Genomic DNA, 23,044 nt, shown 5'->3' on the forward strand with positions numbered 1-23,044 from the left:
GGATGGGGATGGCTGGGCCACCAAGCTCCAGGTAGGCGAATGGAGCCCTCGGCGGGCGGGGCCAAACACCGAGGGGGCGTGGCTAACAGCTCCGAGGGCCGGAAAGCGAGTGGGCGGCCGCACGCTGGCTGTCCTGGCGGGCCTTAATTGGATCAGGCGCCGGGTGACGTAACAGCCACGTTCCGGGTCTCCGACCGTCGCCGCTGCGCCTGCGCATGGGGAGCTGGTTTCCGCTGCGCCCCCCTGGAATTGTGGGAGTTGTGTCTGCTCCCTCGGCTGTCAGTGGGAAGCCGAAGGTAGGGGCGGGGAGGCCTGCAGCTGGGCCAGGGGGTGTCGTTCTTCACGTCAGTGGCTCCGGCGACCTCCCAGACCCCGCAGCCGCCGTTCAGGGGGAACCCCCGCCCGGAGACGAGTTAGCGGGGTCCAAGGCGGACTTGTCTCCGCATATGGAGTTTTCATTTCCTTCTCCCGGGCTCTGTCCAACCAACCCCTTGTTCACACTTGGAGACTGTTTCTGCCACCTAACTCCGTGGCTTTCCCGCTTCTCTCCTGGTTTCCTTTGCCCTGGTAGATGGGTGCAAGGTTCCAGACAGGCTTTGGGGTGCCTCAATATCTTGGGAGGTGTATCTGTCCCTGCGATCTCAGATAAAAGGCCCAGTGCTTGCACTTCTTTCTCCCCAGCTGAGTCTAATTAAGTGATCTCGAACTCCTCGCTTTTCGATTCTTGACAGGTGAAATCATTAGCTAGAGAGGCGCTTCAGGTGAGAAAGATCAGGAGTAACAGCGTGCTCAACGCATATGTCAGCTTCTTCTGCAAGCTTAGGAGCTAGATGGCCTCTTTGGGGGCCTTGATAAGAATATTGACAACCCATATGGTCAGATCAGTTTTCTAATAAATAACGTTTAAACAGCCTGGTTAGATTCAAGTCTGCCTTTTTTCTTCTCCCATTTGGGTAAAATAAAACTGCAAGTTGGACTAAGGGACTGAGTGGTTTGATTAACCCTAGACTTCGTTAGGAGGAAAACATACGCTTTATATTTACTAAGAGAAAAACGTGACTCTAAGCAAAATGTTTTGTATTTGTCCTTCCAGTTTTCACCCTACCTAGGCGCTTTTATTTTCTGATAAAAGTATAGCGACATTTGGGTATTGGGCAGATCTAATACATGGTCATTAAGCATTTAAGAGGATGTCACATTAGTTTCATTAAGAAAATTTGGGGCATGGAGTGATGTTTAGGAAATTTAATCTGCTAAATAATACATGTGCTATTATGAAATAGGCCAGAAAAGACTTGTTGGGCCCACTGTACAGATGCTGAGAATGGAGATTCTGTTTGTAAGAGTGTGGTATCCCAGGGATGAAAGTATTCTTTTGGAGAAGCCATACTTAACAGTGCTTAGGGCTTAATCTTGGTTCTGAGCTCAGGGAACACTGCTGATGGTGCTTGGGGACCTTACAAAAGAGTGTTGGAGACTGAAACCTGGTCAGTCACATACAAGGCAAATACCTTACTCACTGTACTATATTACTGCTCTTAAAAGTACTCTGAATCCTATTTTCTTTCCTTATCTTGCTGTCTTTGAAATGAAACTGATTTTAGGGATACAGTGATCATGCATTTTGATTCTGAGAATCACTACCTATATGATCTTGGATAGCCATCTCATTTCTTAGATTTGTTTTCCAGTGCATAAAAATGACAATTCTTTTACTTTTTGGTTTTGGGACCATGGTGGCAGTGCTTAGAGATTACTCCTGGATCTATGCTTAGGGATCACTCCTGCTGGACTCTGGGGGCCATATATGGTTTATCAGCTCCAAGGGTATATTCCTAGGAATAGTATTGGAAGATCAATTTCTATTTTTTGACGAATATCTAATAAAAGTTTCTTTAACATAAACATGTAAAAGAGGCTGGAGTGGTAGTATAGCAGGTAGATAGTTTACCTTGCATGTGACTAATCCGGGTTTGATCCCTGACATCCCATATGGTCCCTCAAGCCTGCATGAGTGCAGAGCTAAGAATGACTCCTGGGTGTGGTCCCACCAAAAGGTTATTTTGTCCCAAAGAGTGAATGTTTGCCTTCAGTAAGAGTATATATTGGGCCCGGAGAGATAGCACAGCGGTGTTTGCCTTGCAAGCAGCCGATCCAGGACCAAAGGTGGTTGGTTCGAATCCCGGTGTCCCATATGATCCCCCGTGCCTGCCAGGAGCTATTTCTGAGCAGACAGCCAGGAGTAACCCGTGAGCACTGCCGGGTGTGACCCCCCCCAAAAAAAAACCAAAAAAAAAAAAAAAGAGTATATATTAAAAGACAAACAAAAACATAACTGAAAAACAAAGTCTAATGGTAAATTGTACCTTTTTCTGAACTAGGGGATGCTTCCCAGTTCTCTTGTCATTATATTTGTGGCTTCATGTTCTGACCTTCTCATCCTCACTCCTGTGTTTTCTTCATTCATATTAAAAACAAACTAAAAATACTTTTCTAAGTGGAGCTGTGTAGAGACTGTATGCCAGCCAGCCTCTTGGAATAAGCCTCTTTTCAGAGTTAATCAGGACATTTTTACAGTGCCAGCCCCTTGGCTGTGTATTTCTGGGCATCTTCCTCAGGAGCTGCTGCTGGTACTTAGAGCATGCTCTTTAGTTCAGGCATCTCTAACTCCTGGATTTGGAGTCATTTTGGAAGCCTGTCTTGTGGGGCTTTTCTCTTTCTGAGTGAGGATGAATACTTATCCTTCTCTGAGCTGGCCTTAATCTGCAAGCCTTAGTCTTTCATCACATAGATCTCATTTTAATTATATGTGGTCTAAAGAGAGAATATCTTGTCTTATTATTTTTTTATTTATTTAATCACAAAAATGTTACTGCTGAGTAGGGGAGGAGAGAATATCCTGTTTCCTTTCAGGTAGGTCTGCATGTAATATTAATTCTTGACAGCATGGTCAAATGTAGTGAAAGATTCAGTCTGCTTAGGACACATGTGAAGAACCTCCTGGAATTGTCCTGACTGGTGAAGATTATGCCTGGCATTCTCATTTCTTTCCCCTTGGACACAAGAAGCATACAAAGATTGTTCCACTCAGACTAGTAGTTCCTTTAGGTTCCATCAGAAAGTTTGTAGAGCAGAGTTTTGGCCATGTTAACCCTCATTCTACAATTACTCCTCATGACTTTGGTATTTGATTTTGTTTTTGTTTACCTTCTGGCCACAACTTGTAGTGCTCAGGGGCTATTCTAGTAGGCTCTGTGCCTAGGGGTTGCTCTCAAAAGTTTTTGGGAGCCCATGTACTGAAGATCAGTCATGAACTCCTACTAGCACAGCATATGTTCTGTCCATTGAACTCTCTCTACAGTCCACCACAAGTTTCTTATGTGTATATTTTGGTTTATGAGGCACTTCTGGCTTGTTTGGGGATTACTCCTTGCTCTGTGTGCCTGGGTTACTCTTTGTGGTGGTCAGGAGACCATTTGTAGTATGGGGATCAAAATGAAATAAGCTACATGCATGGTAAGTACCGTATTTTTTGCTCTATAAGATACATTTGACCAGGGCGGCCCCCGGCTAAAATGAATGCGGCTCTTTGCCTCTTATCATTATTTTGTATACTGTGACTCTTTGCTAACTTTGGATTTTGTTCTGCTGCTTCTGAGGAGGGACCTCTGAGGAGATATCTCTGAGCGCATAGTCCCGCCCCCAGGCTGCGTCCTCCCGTCTTCCATCCCTTGGAAACAACTGCACTGGCCAGCGAGCCGGGGTGACCCGTGTGTCACATGTTGTGTCACATCTTGCCGTTAGTTCTTAGTGTGGAGGACGCAGCACACTCTCACCATCACTGCAGGATTTTTACCCTCTCTCAAAATGGCAAAATGCAATATGTGTTTAATAGATTATTGTTAAAAGTATATGCTTTTGTGTGAGTGTTTGTCTGTTTTGGCAGGTCACTGCGTGGTGTGGCTCTCCGACTCTCACAGTTTAAAATTTTGGCTCTTTGTGTCGAACTTGTTCGCCACCCCTGCATTTGACCATAAGATGCACATAGTTTTTAGATACTCTTCTTCTCTGCACTCAGGCTTCAGCTCCAGGTGGCATTTGCTCCGTAAGATGCACTTTTGGGGGAAAAAAGTGCATCTTATGGTATGAAAACTACAGTACCTTAACCACCAATGCATGCTATTTAAAATAGGCCTTAAAGGCCTCAAACACAAAACTAATAAGAACAGGAAGACATTTAAGCTAGATTTTTTTTTTTTTGTGGTTTTTGGGTCACACCCGGCAGTGCTCAGGGGTTACTCCTTGCTCCATGCCCAGAAATTGCTCTTGGCAGGCACGGGGGACCATATGGGGCGCCGGGATTCGAACCGATGACCTCCTGCATGAAAGGCAAATGCCTTACCTCCATGCTATCTCTCCGGCCCCCATTTAAGCCAGTTTTACAATCAACCTCGTAGGATAATTTTAACCTTGTAGTATAACTGATATCATTCTCATTTTACAGCTGAAGAAACTGACACTGAGTTTTAATGATTTGATCAAGGTTAGAACTTTGGTGTAGGGACTGGGCTCAATGGTGAAGCACGTGCCTCTTTTTTTTTTTTTTTTTGGGTCTTTTCAGCCATACTCAGTGGTGCTCAGGATTACATCCTGACTCTGTGCTCAGGAATCACTCCTGGAAGGCTCGGGGGACCATATGGGGTGCTGGGGATAAGCTGGGTTGGCTGTGTGCAAGGCAAGCACCCTACTTGCTGTAGTATTGCTCCAGTCCCAGAATGTACCTCTTGTTTGAGGCCCTACATTTGATCCTTAGCATGGTCTCTCTCTCCCCCCCCCTGCCCCCCCCCCCCCCGCAATAAAAGGTGCAGAATTTAAACCCAGTTCTGACTCCAAAATTCTTTCTGGTATGCTCCCACCTTTACCAGTATTCTGCAATCATCATCAGTGTTTAACATCATGAGTATTTAACTTATTTTCTCAAGACCTTCCTAGGTACAGAGGATGTTAGGGACACTGAAGTGAAGAAGTGTCTACTGTTGTGCTGTTGAAGTGATTATTGAGTTCTAGAGTTTTGGTTTGAGATTATTTAGTTCTAGAATTCTGAGGTATTAGTTCCAACTTCTTTTTGAGGTTTTGTGAGAGAGCTGAGAGCTAAAGGAAAGATTTGGGTTCCTTGGCCTTTAAGAGGGTAAGAACTATGAATTTGTTTTAGTTCTGTTTTCTTTCATCTTTTTTTTTGTTTTTGTTTTTGGCCATACTTAGTAGTGCTCAGGATTTACTCCTGGTTCTGCTCTCAAGGATTATTCCTGATTGGGCTCATATATGGTGCTGGAGATTGAACTCATTTTCCAACCAAGCTGAGCTATTTGTAATCACTGAACATGATGAGTACAGACTAGAATCAAGAGACCAGCATGCCTAGGGCCTGGCTTACTTGTACAGCAAGGAAGATACTTACCTTGTATGCAACAGATATGGGTTTTATTCCCAGAACCCCATATGGTCCTCTGAGCAGGAGTTATCCATGAATGCAGAGCCAGAAATAATTCGTGACCACTACCAGGTATGTGCCCCACACCCAAGGAAAAAAATCCCACAAAGCAAAACATGTCCAGTAAACTCTTATCTCCATTTAGGTGATAATGAGCATGAGAATAAGTAATAGTGACATTTCTGTTTCACTTATTGATATTCCTAATGACTTACAGCCAAAATGTTTGTGCCTCTGTGAGGCTATTCCATATTGTCTACCTGCAAGCTTCTGTTAAGAAAATTGGAGAGGGGGCCGGGCGGTGGCGCTAAAGGTAAGGTGCCTGCCTTGCCTGCGCTAGCCTTGGACGGACTGCGGTTCGATCCCCCGGTGTCCCATATGGTCCCCCAAGCCAGGAGCAACTTCTGAGCACATAGCCAGGAGTAACCCCTGAGCGTTACCGGGTGTGGCCCAAAAACCAAAAAAAAAAAAAAAAAAAAAGAAAATTGGAGAAGAGTCAGATACAGCTCAGCAGTAGGGCTCTTGCTTTGCGTATCTAAGATCCTCAGTTTGATCCCCAGCACCATGTTTTTTGTTTGTTTGTTTGTTTGGTTGGTTTTGGTTTTTGGGTCACACCCGGCAGCACTCAGGGGTTACTCCTGGCTCTACACTCAAAAATTGCTCCTGGCAGGCTCAGGGAACCATATAGGATGCCGGGATTTGAACCATCCTCCTCCTGCATGCAAGGCAAACACACTACCTCCATGCTATATCTCTGGCCCCATCAGCACCATAAATGTTAAAATAACAACAATCAAATCCCACAAATGAAAATTGGAGAGGTCGGAGAGATAGCATGAAGGTAGGGCGTTTGCCTGGCATGCAGAAGGATGGTGCTTTGAATCCCGGCATCCCATATGGTCCCCCGAGCCTGCCAGGAGTTATTTCTGAGCATAGAACCAGGAGTAACCCCTGAGACTGCCCAGTATGACCCCCCCCCCCAAAAAAAAAAAAGGAAAGTAAGAAAGTTGGAGAAGAAATGGAAGGTTGAGTGGGGTAAAAACAGGAGTGATTTTTTTTTTAAACTACAAAGAAACTAAATTTTTTTTCTATTTTGCTTTTATTCCAAACCTTGGAGTGTTTTTGTGTGTTGTTGTGGGATGGGTTGTCATTCATGATCATTTTTAGGGACCTTGTCTTGCAGTGCCCATGATCCAGCTTTGGACCTTGAATGCAAGGTCTGTGTTCTGCCACTAGAACTATCTCCCTGGCTTCCAAACCTTGAACTTCTCAAGTCCATTTGCTTCTCTGGTACTTCCTATGTCACTTTTTTTTTGTTGTTGTGCCAACAGAGTTGAACCTGCTTATGTATCCTTTGGGTAGTGTCTGATGTTTAACCCTTGTCACTTGTCCTAGCTTCAGAGAATTGAAAAGGAATGTGTTTCTGAGATCAGCTTTCTTTTTTTTTCTTTTCTTTTTGTTTTTGGGTCACACCCAACAGTGGTCAGGGGTTACTCTGGCTCTGCATTCAGAAATTGCTGCTGGCAGACCAGGGGGACCATATGGGATGCAGGGATTGGAACCACCATCCGTCCTGATTGGCTACAATGCAAGCAAACACCCTACTGCTGTGCTATCTCTGGCCCCCGAGATCAGCTTCCAGTCAAGGCTTTAACTTGAGGGAGTTATGAAAATAATGTCTTCTAATTATTGCCATAGACATAAAAGCATGATAGCAGTCCACTGTCCAAATCTATACACTTCTCTACAGGAAGGAGTCTGCACCTTCTGGCATGTATCAGGGAGAAGGCGACACACTGAAATAAGACTCAGGTGGATCTCAAAGGGCTTGTGAGGACAGCTGATGCCAGTGAACTTTTAAGAACTTTTAAGTTTCTTTACCTTTGGGAGCAGTTCAGAGTTTCTACCTCTCATTGCAGCAGGTTTCTCAAAGGAGCAATAGCCATCTGACCAGACTGTAGAAAATGATTCTGCTTCAGTTTATTGGAAGTAACAACATAGGACAGTCAGTACAGAAAATATTGACCCATCATGCTTTGACACTGGGGGTAAGAGACATTGGAAGCTTAAGAGGTCCAGCTCCTAGGTGTGGTTTTTAAGGTTGATTTTATATCCCTCTTCATCCTCTTGGGGAATTAGGTTTGTTTGGAATCAAGAAGTAGTGTCTCCATCTGTGGGTCCAGCTGCTAAAAGTCTAAATTGATGATGTTATTGGACTAGAAGAGATCATCAAAGGGGTCTTTAATTCAGCTTCATTACATACATCAGATCTGATGTTTTATAAGGAATGGAGGGGGCCATGCTGGAAAGATAATTCAGTGGGCTGGAGTACATGATTTTCATACAGGATGTCTGATCATTCCTTTCCCTAACATGGTCCTCCAAGCACTGTTAGGAGTGACCTCCAAACACTGAGCAGGGAGTAATCCCTGAGCATCATCATTTGTGTCATCACAAAAAGAATGGTTCCAGTACATGGAATCTATTATGCTGAGTGAAATATGTCAGAGGGAGAGATATAAACACAGAATAGTCTCACTCATCTATGGGTTTTGAAAAAGATTAAAGATAATACTGTAATATTGCCCAGAGACAGTAGAGTTAAGGGCTGGAAGGGCCAGAAGGATTGACTCACAATTTGAAGCTCACCACAAAGAGTGGTGAACGCTGTTAGGGAAATAACTACACTAACAGCTAGCATGACAATGTTAAAGACCGGAGAGATAGCACAGCGGCGTTTGCCTTGCAAGCAGCGATTCAGGACCTAAGGTGGTTGGTTCGAATCCCGGTGTCCCATATGGTCCCCCTTGTCTGCCAGGAGCAAGCTATTTCTGAGCATATAGCCAGGAGTAACCCCTGAGCAACACTGGGTGTGGCCCAAAAACAACAAAAAGACAATGTTAAAGAATTAGAGTAGTAGAATGCCTGTCGCAAATACAGGCAGGGGTGGGAGAAGAGGGGGCATTGGTGGTGGGAATGTTGCACTGGTGAAGGGGGTGTATTCTGTTTATGACTGAAACCCAACTACGAACTTGCTTGTAATCATGGTGCTTAAAAGATTTATATATTTAAAAAATAAAAAAAGAATGATTCCAGTCCACCAGTAGACCTTATCTGTAACCCAAACAAACCTTTATTGTGTCTCAAAAACAGAGAAGCCTGGAGAGATAGTACAGCAGATACTCTTGCCTTGTTTGTGGATGACCAGAGTTTTAATCCCTGGCACTGCACATGATCTCCCAAGCACTGTCAGGAGTAACCTTTCAGCACAGAGCCAGGAGTAAGCTCTGAGCACTACAGGGTGCCCAGAAGCAAACACTTAACATTCCTGGCCCAGATGTAGCTCAAAGGTAGAGCACTACTTACCTTGCATATGTGAGGCTCTGCATTTGGTCCTGGTCTTTACCAAAATGTCACAATCAGCTCAAGTGCTGTGGTTTCTCTTTCTGCCCTCTGCTTATTAGCTGTGAGATGGTTCCCAAGCATCACTGAACATGGTCCTCGGGGCCCACCAGAGCTATAAACCTGGTGATTCTTCGAGTACCATGTGGTGCCAAGAATTGAACGCATGAACCCAGGGTCTTACATATCAAGGAATATGTGAGCCACATTTCTGGCTCTTTAAATGTTTTATGATTTTTAGAGTTGTAGCTGTTTGGATAACTCAGAGAATATATATGGAAAGCACTTCCTCTAGCATGGTGGTTAGTGCTCTGGATTGTCAGTAATGATAATATAATAGCTTATACAGTTTGACCAGGGCTTAGAGCAGGGTTGGGAATGTCCAGCCCTAAGGACATATAGAACTGGTGAAATCAAATTTGATCCTGGTACATGATAGGGTAGATACTGTGCCCACAAATGAGATGATAAATATTCAAATGCTCCAAGGGGGGGGGGAGTTAAACTCAGTTTAGAGAATAAATTCTGTCAAAGGCAGTTTTTTGGTCTGCTTTTGGACCACACCTGTTGGTGCTCAGGCTTCAGTCCTGGTAGTGTTTTAGGAACCACATCAGGTGCCAGGAGTCAAATCCAGTGTCCTACCATTGCCTTCTCTCTCAGGACCTGACAGAGCTCATGGTCTTAGGTCTTTTGCTGGTTTCTGGTTTCTTTCTTTCTTTTTTTTTTTTTTCTTTTTTTGGTTTTTGGGCCACACCCGGCGATGCTCAGGGGTTACTCCTGGCTGTCTGCTCAGAAATAGCTCCTGGCAGGCACGGGGGACCATATGGGACACCGGGATTCGAACCAACCACCTTTGGTCCTGGATCGGCTGCTTGCAAGGCAAACGCCGCTGTGCTATCTCTCCGGGCCCTATTGCTGGTTTCTTTAACATCTCTATCAACAGTTCCAGCTGGCTCCTGCTGAATGGCTAAATGTGAAAAGCAAGACCTTTCCATGCTTTTCTTTGTTAGTCTCCTCAGTTTTTCCCTCTCCGAGGTTGTCTCTTAATTTGCTGCTGAGCCAACAGTCCTGTTTCTTGGGTACTGTCGAGTGGGAGATTTTAATGGAATAAGCTAGCTGGTGCAAAAGCCTGCCTTTGCCCTCCGGCAGGGTGCAGTCTTGTCTCTTGCCTTCTGCCCTTTAGCTGGACATGAAGCAGTTAGCTTATTAAGAGAACTTAGACTTCTTAGAATCTTTTAACTTATATGCTTATTTCTGGTCCTTGTGCAAGGTTAGGGAAGCAAGGTCAGAAATGCTGAACTGTCGATGTTCAAGTTGATTCTTCCTTTGAAAACGCATGGTTCAGTGTAGCAATATAAGAGGGAGTGGGGGGAAAAGTCCCTCGTTATATTGATAATAGCAGGTGAATGGGTTCAGTGAGTTCTATGCATAGTATTGCCTGTTAATACATAATATGTCTCGGAATGAAAATAGTGATGAACCTATTTATATCCCTATTTATAGGGAGTATCTGAATTGATAAAAATTAAAGTGAAGAGAAATATAATTTTATAGCTTTTTTTTGGTTTGGGTTTTTGGTCCATACCCTGTGGCACTCATGCCTTACTCTTGGCTCTGTGTTCAGGAATTACTCCTGGTGGGCATTTTTGAGGGCTGATTCTGGGGCTTTTGGCTTCAGCCATGTCCACGGAATAAAGCTGATATCTTCTGAAGCCTGACTGCCTATTAGCTTTATACCCACCACATTTCACCTCAGAACCGCAGGCTGAACGGGGTGACAGAGGCATGCTCTGAGCTGGAGGAGAAAGACCTCATCCTCCATCCCTCCATCAGTCAGCCCCATCAAGGGCTGATTTGCAACATAATGTGATGCAACAATTTGTGATGCCGGAGATCTAATCCAGGTCAGCCACGTGCAAGGAAAATGCATGGCTCGTTTTGTAGATTTTTTGCTAAGTACCTGCCCCACTTAGCCTTACTGTTTTCTCTGTTTCCTTTTACTGGTTTCTGAGTTATTATAGGAGTCCCCCTTGCCCTCCTTACACCCATCACCTTCCTTGAGGACACTGTACCACTTGTCACTGAGATACTGTGTTGATCACAGAACACTCTTGCTTATCAGCTTTCAGAGGTACTCACTATTTGTTGACTAAATTCTAGCTGTATCAGTTTCCATGCCTGATGTATTGTGTAACTGTTTCATTAATAAAAAAAATTTTTTTTTAACTATTTTTGGGCTATACTTGCTGTTGCTCAAGGCTTACTCCTGGTTCTGTGCTCAGGGATTACTCTGTGTTTAGGGATCGAAGGCAGGCCCACCACTGTTATTTTTTGGGGGATGGGGTCATTTGGGTCACCTCTGTGGTCCTCAGACTTACTCTTGCTCTGGGTTTAAAGATCGCTCCTGGTGAGGATCCTATGGAGTGCAGGATTGAACCTGGGTTGATTGTAATCAAGGAAAGTGCCTACCAGCTGTACTATCCCTCTGGCCCCTCCATCACTGTTGTTATGCCACTTGCAGTCTGTCTCTTCTCTCCTCCTCCCTCTTCCCCCAACACTCCATAATCTTAGTTTTGTAATCAAAGCCCAAGGGTTTATCATCATTTGATACTATTTTCTTGATTTGCTTCTCTTTATACCACAGATGAGTGAGAAAATTCAGTAGTTATTTTGCTTGGCATGATGTTCTCCAGTTCTGTCCAATTTGCAGTAAACTACAAGATTTCATCTTATTGCTAAGTAGTGCTCTATTGTGTATATAGTACTTTTTCTAGCTGCTCACCTGTTGTTGGACATTTTGGTTGTTCCATATCCTGGCTATAGTACTTAAAGTTGCAATGAACATAGGTATACATATGTCTTTTTTAAATGAATGTTTTTGTGTAGATGCCAAAAAATGGAATCATTAGGTCATATGCAACCTTTAGTCTTACCTTTCTGAGAAGTCTCCAAACTGTTTACTATTAAGGAGGTTGACCCAAATGACATTCCTTCCAACAGTGAAGAAAACATCTTTCCTCTCAACTCCACCCACACTGTTGGTTTCCAGTCTTTTTTGATATATGCCATTTTCACTGGTGTGATACTCATTGTCATTTCTATTTATGTCTCCTGCTAATAAATGACAGTGAAAAAATTTTAATATGCTTATTAGCTAGCTGTATGTCTTCTTCAGAGAAGTGTTTCTCCATCTTCTCTCCCCATTTCTTGATGGGCTTATTTGTTTTTTAATTGTTGATCTTTGGGAATACGAATACTTTATATAGGATATTATCTCTTTATCTGTCTGTTGAGCAAATATTTTCTCCCATTCAATAGGATATCATTTTACTTAGCTGGAGTTTCTCTTGTCATGCAAAACCATTTTAGTTTGATGTAGTCCCATTTATTTTTTGTTTTGTTTTCTTTGCTAGTGGAGTTAAATAATTGAAGACACTTCCTTGAGAGTACTGCCTCTGTTTTCAATTTACTTTATGGATTCCGATCTAATCTCAAGGTCTTTAATTCACTTTGAGCTAATTTTTTGTTGTTTGTTTGCTCTTGGGCCACAGCTGGCGTGCTCAGGATTTATTCCTAGCTTTGAGCTCAAATATCACTCCTGATGGTGCTTAACGAGGACCATTTATGGCACTGGAGATTGAACCAGGGTTTGACATGCAAGACAAGCACTTTAATCCCTGTACTATCTCTCTGATTTGAATTAACATTTGTGTATGGTGTGAGATATGGATTCAGATTTATTTTTTTTCATACCATTAGTTGAAGATCTGCCACTGATTTTGCCCAGAGTACCCTCAATTTCCTAGTTCCTCCTCATTTGATCCTCATAGAACCACTTTTGATTATGAAATTCAATATGATTTATTCTTATTAGTTGTTAATGTTATATGAGCCTCTCAGATCTGGGTTATACTTTATTTTGTGTTTCATGTATAATACTAAAAATACAGTGGGTTCCTTGAAGAAATACACAGAAGCCTAAGAAATAATGGCAAGCCCTTTCAAATTCCAGTTCTTCCCTGTAACAATTTTAATTCCTCACATAGTGACTTTGCACATTATTATTATTATTATTATTATTATTATTATTATTATTATTATTGGTTTTTGGGTCACACCCGGATGTGCTCAGGGGTTACTCCTGGCTCTCTGCTCAGAAATTGTCCTGGCAGGCACGAGGGGCCTTATGGGATACCGGGATTCAAACCACTGTTGGTCCTGGATTGGCTGCTTGCAAGGCAAACGCCCTACTGCTATCTCTCCCGACTTTGCACATTTAACTTCCAGAGTCCTTTGTATCTGAAGTAGTTGCATTTGTTATATTTATTTATTTATTTATTTATTTATTTATTTATTTATTTATTTATTTATTTATTTATTTTTGGTTTTTGGGCCACACCCGTTTGACGCTCAGGGGTGACTCCTGGCTATGTGCTCAGAAATCGCCCCTGGCTTGGGGGGACCATATGGGACGCCGGGGGATTGAACCGCGGTCCTTCCTTGGCTAGCGCTTGCAAGGCAGACACCTTACCTCCAGCGCCACCTACCCGGCCCATATTTATTTTTTTTTGAACCACATCTGCAGTACTCAAAACTTATTCCTGGCTCCAGGGGACAGTCTGGGTGTCAGGGATCAAACCTGGATCAGCTAGTAGCAAGGCAGTGTCCTGCCTGATGTATTATCTCTCTGGCCTCAGTATCATTCTTCAGTTTTATATTCCCTAATATATTAGAAATTCTTAGAGAATAGTAACTGTATGCTTCATTCTTCTTTATTTTTTTTTGTTTGTTTGTTTTTGGGCCACACATGATGACACTCAAGAATTACTCCTGGCTCTGCACTCAGAAATTGCTCCTGGCTTGGGGTACCTTATGGGACACTGGGGGTTTGAACCATGGTCTGTCCTAGATGAGTGTGCATAAGGCAGACGCCTTACCACTTGCACCACCGCTCTGGCCCCTTCATTCTTAATTGTATGCTGGATCCTCAATACTTCGTGGCAAGAGAACATTTAATTAATGCTTATGAACGAGGACTTCTGCTTTTGTTCCATTGACATGTCTGCCAGTTGATCAACTATCTGTGTTACTCTAGCTCAGGTGTTGTCAGGGTTTAGTAGGGAATTGACAGGGTGAGGGACCTGTGTTAAGCAGAAATTCGCATAAGCCAAATCACACACAGCAGCCACTACTTAATGTCAGGAGTGACCGTATCATCTCCTATTACAAAAGAAGTCACAAATCCAGCTTTTTAGTGACATCTTCAGGAACAACTAAAGCACATTTATGGTTCAGATTTCACCTATAGGCTAATCATTTATGATCTTTAGGTAGAGACTGGGATTTCACATAGTTCAGTTACCTTGAAAGAAGAGAAGACCAGGACATAATTGCAAGTTTTTGAGGATGTTTTGGCAAAATCTTGGCCTTAGTTGAGTGTCCTGTAAGGTCCTGTAATCTTCTGTGGGTAGTGATTTAGTTTCCTAGTATAAGTCCTACAGAGCATCCTCTAGGGTCTGAGCTTCATCCTCTCTTATATTCTGTCCCTAAAAAGAGGGGACAGAAAGAGACTCCTGCTTTTTTTTTTTTGCCCAGCCTTCACTGTGGCAGGTTTCATGGTGGTTCTTGCTTCTGTCTACTATGCAGGACCTGTCATCAGGTTGTACAGCATGACACCTATCCCAGAGGACCTTTCCCATGAATGACCTCTGAGAAGGGGCTCTGGGTGAACACACGAAATTGAAAGGGAAATATCTTTTACAAAATCATTGCCTCAATGTGGTCAGCCAAGTACCAAAGTGGTTATTTGCCAGGAAGACGCCTGTGTCCTATGGAACCTTTGCAGAGGATCCTTTGGCTGTCCTCTCTTTCTCACAGTCCTTACCCTAAAGTTACTTATTTGCTTGGCATGACCTTCTAGGACTGAAATCATTGTCACTAGTGCCAGTCCTATCTGAGGCATAAACTGGCTTGATTGGAGTCCATTTGGAAAAATACATGTACAAATGAAAAGAGGAGCTAGAAGGATTGCACAGAGATAAGGTGATTGATTGCCTTGCATGCAATTGACCGCAGTTTGATCTGGTCCCATACAAGGTCCTCTGTGCTCCAGAAGGGGCCATTCCTAAGCACAGAGCCAGGAATAACCACTGATCATCTCTTTTGGATGTGGTCCAAACACTACCTCTAAACAAAAAAAAAACAAAACAAAACTGAATGGAATGCTTGGGTCAGGCTAATGGAGAGTGGGGATGGGGGATAACTTACTTTTCTTTTTTTTTTCTTTTTTGGTTTTTGGGTCACACCCAGCAGCACTCTGGGGTTACTCCTGGCTCTGTGCTCAGAAATCACTCCTGGCAGTCTCGGGGGACTATATGGGATGCCAGGATTTGAACCACCATCCTTCTGTATGCAAGGCAAATGCCATACCTCCATGCTATCTCCCCAGTCCCATGGGATAACTTACTTTTCACTTTATATGTTTGTATGCTTTTATATATATATATATATATATATATATATATATATATATATATATATATATATATATATATATATGAACTATTTAACCATACACATGGTGGCTAATTTGTTTTGAGGTCAAACCTGGCAGTATTCTGTGGCTACTTCTGGTGTGGTACTGGCTGTACTCGGGACCAAGTAGTATAGGGGACGAAACCCAGGGCTCCTGCATGCAAAACATGCATTTATCTGTTTGAGCTGTCTTTCCTGCTCCAATATTTTATTGTTTTTAAGAATAAAAGCGTACATTATTCATGTAAGCCTTACGACACCATGATTATATGGATATAAGAAATTGAGTTTGGAGTTCCTAAATCATCATTTAGGAAACTGAATTTAGGAAAGATGATTTAGGAAAATCATCTCCTAGAAAATGGCAAGAGAAAACTACAGCTAATACAGTAGACTTTGTGTCACATTTGTGTCCTTTGCTCTTAGTTCTTGTGGCAGTGGTCTTTTTATTTTTTATACTTGGTAAGAGTTTTCAGAACTATTTCATCTAGATAGCAATGGAGCCATGATACTTTTCTTTCTTTCTTTCTTTCTTTCTTTCTTTCTTTCTTTCTTTCTTTCTTTCTTTCTTTCTTTCTTTCTTTCTTTCTTTCTTTCTTTCTTTCTTTCTTTCTTTCTTTCTTTCTTTCCTTCCTTCCTTCCTTCCTTCCTTCCTTCCTTCCTTCCTTCCTTCCTTCCTTCCTTCCTTCCTTCCTTCCTTCCTTCCTTCCTTCCTTCCTTCCTTCCTTCCTTCCTTCCTTCCTTCCTTCCTTCCTTTTCTTCTTCTTCTTCTTGAAATCTTCTTGTCTTCAAGACTTCTGTTTATCTTCTCTGGAAAAGTCAGTAATAGGTTTCTCCATTTTCTTGCTGGGAATGAGCTATGACTCCACTGAGGTGATACTTTTTAGCAAGCTTGAATTGACAGTTGGTTTCTATTCTTTGCTGAGTATTATTGCTGCTATTAAGCAGAGGGCTTTGTTTCCAGGTTACAAATCTTTTTAGTAAAGAAGTAAGTATGGCATAGAATTCCAAGGACTCATGTAGTCCTTGGATAGAATTTAATACTCTATATCCCAGAGCGAGTAAACATTATAAAGTAGACAAGATGGCTTTGGATTAATATCCTAACAGCATCTGGCCTGGCAGGCAGAGCCCTCCTTGGAGACGCTCCTGACCATGCCCCGCCTGCCTTTGCCGGGTGGGCTCTTCCCACAGGTCTTTCAAGCAGCTGTTGTGATTCTGGGTGGATCATGAACTTCTCAAAACATGGGGGGGGGGGGAATTCATTTAACTGATGAAAATTCTCATATAGAAAGTGGAATAAGCAGATAACCCTAAGAGACTGTGTGTTCTAATATAACTCAGCTTTCTTTGTGTTTGTTAGGTTGTTGACTCCCTTAGAAACATGGCTAATCCTCAACATTGGTGTCTTCAAAATACAGCACTGCAAATCATCTTGCCCTTTCTGCTCTGTTTCTTCTATGTCCTGGGGTATGGGAAGTCTCTGGAAGTCCAGACGGAGTGAGCACCATGGAGGAAAGGCTCAATTGCTTCTGAGGACCAGAGTCAGGAACTCCTGACTCTGCTTTTTCTGTTCCTCCTTAAATATGGGTGAGATTTCTTTTAAAGAGAATTCTGTATGCGACTGACACTGCTCAGAGAGAAGCTCTTTGTACCTCTTGCAATTTCTGAGGAGAACTACTTTGGAGGCAGGTAGAGAGCTCTCCTCCTGACCTGTCCCAGAGAAGGATATCTACTGATAGCTTAGCCAGGGCCTCTGCTAAGCAGCCTTACAAGTCTGGAATCTTAGCTAGTTCACCCAGGTTTAAGTTCCAGTAGACTGTCTTAGGTGAATGAATGTCTCAGGCTATAATTCCAGTTAAGGAAGCCTAAGAAACAGGACTTCTAAGTTGATTTGTTTGGCCAAGTCGAACTGTGTTTTCTCCATGGGGGAGACTGTCTGGGAGGATAAAGCTCTTGATTGCAGTATCAGATGCACTCAGATTAAATCAGGTATGAGACTTTGAATGATTTATATAATCTCTCTTGAGTTATTTAGTCTATACTGAATTAAGTTAGTATAGGTGTAGGTATTCTATACTACACCTGTAGGATGTCTCCTATCTGAAAGTAGAACGTCACTATTTAGTAGGTTATTTTTGGTGAAAAACAAAAATGATCACAGACTCAAAAAAATAACCTCTATAGGGACTGGGAGGTAGTACTGTGCTTAGATGACATGCCTAGCACATGTCTGTCCTGGGTTTGATTCCCTAAACCATCTGGTCTCCTGAGCTTTGCTGGGTGTATCTTTGGAGGGGCCCTAGAATTACCAGGATATCTCAGATATCCCTGATAACAAAGGGCCTGAATGGAATCACAGCCTCAGCCTTTGCACTGAATTGTAGGCTTAGAATCTCTAGTGCTTGGACCTTCACAGCACCACTTGGTGCTCAAGAAAGAAAAAAATAAACCTGGACCCATATTCCCTTTTCTATATCTATAGCAAGCATAGATCCTTTTGCTACAGGTTACAGTGGGAACAGCTAGAATTTAGCTCCAACCTAAGGAGTTGTTCTCTTTAGCACTTAATAGGCAGTTCTTTGCTGAACAACTCCTGTGTGGCAGGAACTATATGGCCATAGGAGTAGAGCGTGAATGAGGCAGATATGGCCCCTACTCTCGGTAACACCCTTTCAATCTCCTTAGCAGAGTTACTTCTGGGGATGACTGGTCTTGTTCATTCTTTGTTTCTTGGTACCAGCTTCCTTCTGAGAGGGCAATCTTCTCCCTAGACCTTGGGACAGGGCTCCTTTGTGTTGCCGGGGCCTTGCCTGCTGGCGTGCCTGCACTTCAGCACTGACAGCAGTGTGCTGGAGCTGGAGGAGAGAGACCCGCAGGCTACTATTGCCTCGGCCACACATGTCCCAAGAGCCTGTGCTTGGCAATCTTGAATGTTCCTTTTCTCCTTGCACACAGATTATAGTGTTCATTGGTAATTTAAATTCAAATAACCTTCCACCTCCTCTCCGCCTTACAAAAAAATGAAAAAGAAAAAAATTTCTGTGTATTACAGGGTAGAGAAGAAAGCAGGCCTGCCTGGTCTCCCAGTTGGTTTTATTCTTTGTGTGTGTGTGTGTGTGTGTGTGTGTGTGTGTGTGTGTGTGTGTGTGTGTTTTCACTCTGGGTTGCCTTTACTTTATTAATGCTAAAATTTAATACAGTCTTAGTGATATTCTGCAGTCATATAATCCCAGTCTTTCTCTGCTTTGTCATAGACAGTGTGACAGGTAGGTTCGGTGGTTTTGGTCACTAGGAAGGGGGACTTGCTTGTCTCCTTGGGACTCCAGATTGTATCCTCGCCCTATGTGGCCCAGCATAAAGAAGACCCATTGTGAGGTGGGTGTATTTCTTAGCTTCCCCGTAGGCCCCGAAAGTAGCCTTCTGCTCTCTCCTCCCATTTCTGTTGTTGAATTTTACTAGCAGTTGTCAAGAAGTGTGTGTGTGTGTGTGTGTGTGCAAGAGCAGGCTGAATGGCTCTCTGGGAACCATTTCTTTGAGAACCCCCAGCAGAGAAATTTTCATTCCTCTTCTGCTCTTGCTATTGTGTGGCATTGTGGTTTGGGACTGCATATCCCCCTGCAATACTAAGACCTGTGTATGACTCTTCCAACCCGGTGGGGGTTTTCAGGAATAATTTGTCTGCTGGTTGGTGTTTCACTCAAATTCCATCACCTTCCCAGGAGCAGGGGAAAGTGTCAACAATTAGGGATTTGTCTGAGCCCTGTTTTTAGAAGTGTGACCACTGAAAACATGAGTTTTCATCATCTGAGTCCATATGAGCCATGTTTTCTTTTGCTGCTGAGGCTGGGCATTTGCTGTCACTGTATTTAGCTGTACGAGTCACATTGGAGACTTGATTGGAAAGGAGAGAGCATAGTGTAATTATTGCTTATGTACCAGTTAAACCTATCAGCCAACAGATGTCAAGTGCAGGAAAAAAGTGCAATAATGTTATTATAATGGCATAATAGTTATCATTATAATAATAAGCTGGCATAGCATTTGATAAGAGGCAGGTCTTGCAATGAATGCAGGGGGAAGTGTTAACCTTGAACTAGAGCACAATGATTGGTGCTTACCTTTGCAGGAGATGCCATGTGGATGTGATCAGGTATGGATTTGCCTCCCTCTCTGCATAGCTATAGAGACTTTAGTTTGTATGTATGTGGGGAGGGGGGCGAAGAGTGGAGGAGTCGTGTCCTGCAATTGCCATATTTCATATTGTCATGGAACTTGGCCCTCTGTTCATCCTAAGATTTGAGGTGCTCCAGGATTGTGCTCAGCACCCAACAGCAGTAGGTTTTGGAAAAGGCTGAGACTTCACTCCCTTGTAGGCCTATTTTGGAAAATTTAGCCTCTTTCCTGTAGCGATGAACAACTTCTCTCCATTGACCTCTACTCCTTACTTTGGGGTGAGGGGTGGGGTGGGGTTCAGTGCTACTTGTTCTACTGATTGTGTTGGGTTGTGCCTTATGATCTGATCCACAGTGCATGTTGTATCTGGATTCCTCAAATGCTTAGAAAGCAGGTGGTAAAGGGGCAAGAAGCAGAGTTGAGCCACAAAGGCAGCACTGGGGCAGAAATAGCTTTCAGGTTCAGTCTGACTTGGATTTGCTGCTCACCATGCCCTTTGGTAGCTATTGGGCAAGATATGTAACCTTGGTGAGTCTGTACCTAAAGACTGTATTTTTATGTATACTAGAAAGATTATGAAGAAATCCTAGGGTAAATGCTTATCAAGTTCTCATGTTTTTTTTTTGTTTTGTTTTTTTTTTTTTGGGCCTCACCCGTTAGATACTCAGGGGTTACTCCTGGCTACGCGCTCAGAAATTGCCCCTGGCTTGGGGGGACCATATGGGACACCGGGGGATCGAACCGTGGTCCTTTCCTTGGCTAGCGCTTGTAAGACACCTTACCTCTAGCGCCACCTCGCCGGCCCCATGTTTTTTTTTTTTGTTTTTTTTTTTGGTTTTTGGGCCACACCTGGCGATGTTCAGAGGTTACTCCTGGCTGTCTGCTCAGAAATAGCTCCTGGCATGCACGGCGAACCATATGGGACACTGGGATTCGAACCAACCACCTTTGGTCCTGGATCGGCTGCTTGCAAGGCAAATGCCGCTGTGCTATCTCTCCGGGCCCTCAAGTTCTCATTTCTTAGTTACTAACAGCTGTTCCAGGTGCTAGCCAGTGTTCCAGATACCCCCCCCCTTCACACCCACCCTTGCCTGTTTGCCTGAGCTGCAGAGGGCCAGGGACAAGTCCCTCTAGCTTCATCGAGCATTTTCAGCTTCCACTGAGGTCCATATTAACACTTTCTCTAGCTGCTATGATGCTGCTTTTGCTGCTTTGAGCCATTGCCCTTCAGGACACCTCTTCTGAAGCTTCCTCAGCAGGGGAGACTTTGATAGTCAATGTTTGGGCACTTTTCTGCTTTATTTAGCGGTAAAGATGGGGTTTTAAATCTCTTCAGGCCTGGCATTACCTACTTCTGCTTCAGCTCCCTGCAGCTTTGCTCTCCTCTCCCTTTCCCTTTGGGTGGGTCACTTGGGGGCAGAGCTTTCCCTAGGGAGCACTTGTTTCTCACAAAGACTGCTAGTTGTTTGGCTCTGTCTTTTTCCTAAGTACAGGGTTTTTGTGTTTCTGTCTGCCTGTACCTTTGCAGTGAACCTTTATTTTGGAAGCCTGGAGTGCTCAGACAAGGTGTTATCTTAGACTATTTTTGGCTGTAGGCCAGTTTATTACTATGGCTACCACTGCAATGGTAGGTAGGACATAGAAAGTAACTTCTATGAGAAATTTTTTTTTCTTATAAGAAATTTGGAGGAGAGGAAAGGAGAAGAGGAAAGAATAGTTTGACTTTAAAGTCATGAGGAGCAACCAGAGAGATAGTACAGCAGTTAGGGTGCTTGTCTTGCATATGATTGTCCTGGCTTTGATTCCTAGCACCCCTTATGGTCTCCAGGAGTTGATTTCTGAGTGCAGAGACAGGAATAAGCCCTGAGCACTGCTGGTATGCACCTTACCTCTCCACCCTCCAAAAAAGTCATAGATAGAGAACAGCTTCTTTAAGCTGAGCCATAGATTATTAGTCCAGAGCTGATTTTTATCTTGGAAATTTTGCTTCCAGCCAAAAAATATATATAGAATGTCTATTCCAAACACTGGGCAGCCCTGAGATCTAGACATGCTCAAGTCAGTTCCTGCTCAGAGCGGATTGATGAGTGTAGACATTCATCAAATTATATTCACAAATCAAGTTAAAGTTGTATTAAGCATCTCGAAAGAAAGATCTGGCATCATGAGAGCATTTGACAGGGATTTCACTTAAGTTGATCCTGGAGTGAAGAGGGCATGGGGCAGGCTTTCTTGAGGAAGTGACATTTAAGGTAAATTGTGAAAGACAGTGCTTGCTTGCTAAGCAAGGGACATGAGTTTGAAGAGCATTCTGGGCTGAGGATCCAGCTTTTACCTAGACTCCAAGGGGTGTGTGTGTGTTGGGGAGTGGGGTTCAAGAAGCAAAGCTTCCCTGAGGAACAGGATGGAGATATGGCCTGAGTGCACAGTGAGAGGTGACAGTTCAGAGTTGAGGTAGGAGGCTTTGGTGTGGCATTTTGTATTTGCCCAGATAGCAGGGAAACCTTTGGATGACTGTGAGTAGTGGGGGTATCAGTGAGCTGATTGGCTTTGTGCTAAGAACAGATCACCCTCAGCAACATTGGACAGGTTTTATTTTATTTTTCAGAGTTAGGGCTGTACCTGACAGTACTCGGAGGCTATTCCTGGCTCTTGTGTTCAGGAATCACTCCAGGCAGTGCTTAAAGGACCATATGTGGTGCCAGGAATTTGAACTAGGGTCACAGCTGGCATTCAAGGTGAGTGCCTTTCCCTCCTGCACTAGCTCTCCAGGCCCTGGATCGATTTGGAAATGAATACTAGAAAGGAAACACTGTGGGAGTAGGTCACTTGTTTGCCTTCTTAGCTAAATAATAATCTTTAGACTGACCTACAAGGTACTGACTACAAGGTAGTGTCTTGTTTCTCCTCCTTTCACTCATGGCCTCTCTCAGTGCCCACCTGCCTACTCAGCCACACATGGCAGTTCAGGGCACTAGCATCATTTGGCATTATTCCACCTCCTCAGATAATGACTTGGAGATTTCAGGCCCCTCACTGGTTAACATCCAACAGTGACAGAGCCCTTTGTAAACTCTCTTCTTATTGTCCCCCTCTTGGCTGTCACTTGTGGGAGAGAGTTGCTGCCCTCTCACATGAAGCCACTGACATAGGCAGCTGCCCAGATGGGATGTGCCAAGTTAGCAAGACCAGCACCTGCCGTGTGTGTAACACACAGTTTCGTGTGGTGGAGATGCACATGTTCTCTTGGCAGGAGCTGATGTCTGGGGCCCAGAAATGAGCTGCAGTCATTTTCCTCACTGCATAGCCAGAAAAGCTGAGGTATAAGAAGAATCTGTGGTATAAAGCAGACAGGGTCAGTCACACTGTCAGACCAAGTGTTGATTATGTTGGGTGGTTTGAGACTCAAGGCCAGTGTGTTTTTGTTGTTCTGTGGCCAGG

General features: G+C 43.5%; 1 protein-coding gene across 1 annotated transcript in view; it reads left to right on the forward strand.

Annotated features, from left to right (window-relative positions):
- Nucleotides 1-208: 208 nt before the first annotated feature.
- The window catches only part of SIL1 (SIL1 nucleotide exchange factor), a 299,473-nt gene continuing 276,637 nt past the window's right edge, over nucleotides 209-23,044 (forward strand). Inside the window, exon 1 of the mRNA XM_049786015.1 lies at nucleotides 209-296. The gene's annotated coding sequence lies outside the window, so the exon portion shown is untranslated. The remainder of the gene's footprint in view (nucleotides 297-23,044) is intronic.

Source organism: Suncus etruscus, chromosome 14, assembly GCF_024139225.1.
Source record: "Suncus etruscus isolate mSunEtr1 chromosome 14, mSunEtr1.pri.cur, whole genome shotgun sequence".
Lineage (NCBI taxonomy): Eukaryota > Metazoa > Chordata > Mammalia > Eulipotyphla > Soricidae > Suncus > Suncus etruscus.